This window comes from Rattus norvegicus, chromosome 11 (genome assembly GCF_021556685.1).
Source record: "Rattus norvegicus strain SHRSP/BbbUtx chromosome 11, alternate assembly SHRSP_T2T, whole genome shotgun sequence".
NCBI lineage: Eukaryota > Metazoa > Chordata > Mammalia > Rodentia > Muridae > Rattus > Rattus norvegicus.
The window spans coordinates 60,316,187-60,316,899 of NC_141544.1; the positions used below are offsets into that span (position 1 = coordinate 60,316,187).

At 36.2% G+C, this 713-nt stretch overlaps 1 non-coding gene across 1 annotated transcript; it reads left to right on the forward strand.

Annotated features, from left to right (window-relative positions):
• Positions 1–314: 314 nt before the first annotated feature.
• Positions 315–421, forward strand: LOC120095816 (U6 spliceosomal RNA). Its single transcript, XR_015633826.1, has one exon. It is a non-coding gene; the product is annotated as a U6 spliceosomal RNA (small nuclear RNA).
• Positions 422–713: the final 292 nt, after the last annotated feature.

A 713-nucleotide genomic window follows, 5' to 3' on the forward strand; every position in this document is an offset into this window, starting at 1 on the left:
TATTTTAATCATATTCTTTCCCCTCACAACTCTTTTAAGAGTCCCACAACTTTTGTCTTTTTCTGTCTAAAAATTATAACTAGAAAAAAAAACCAATACTAAGCAACCAAGCAAAAAGAAAAAAAAACACAAAACACACACACACACACACACACACACACACACACAGAGAGAGAGAGAGAGAGAGAGAGAGAGAGAGAAAGAGATACACATCAAACAAAAAACATACCTAAAACATGGAGTCTGTTTAGTGTTGCTCAAACTAATTCTAAGAATGAAGCACACCCTAGACTGTGATTAAGACTTTTTTTGAGGTGCTCGCTTCGGCAGCACATATACTAAAATTGGAAAGATACAGAGAAGTTTAGCATGACCCCTGTGCAAGGATGACACACAAATTCGTACAGCGTTCAATATTTTTAAAATGGATATAGAAGCAATCAAGAAAGAACACATAGAAACAACCCTGGATATAGAAAACCAAAAGAAGAGACAAAGAGCCATAGATACGAGCTTCACCAACAAAATACAAGAGATAAAAGAGAGAATTTCAGGAGCAGAAGATTCCATAGAAATCATCGACTCAACTATCAAAGGTAATGTAAAGCAGAAAAAGCAACTGGTCCAAAACATACAGGTAATCCAGGACTCAATGAGAAGATCAAACCTAAGGATAATAGGTATAGAAGAGAGTGAAGACTCCCAGCTCAAAG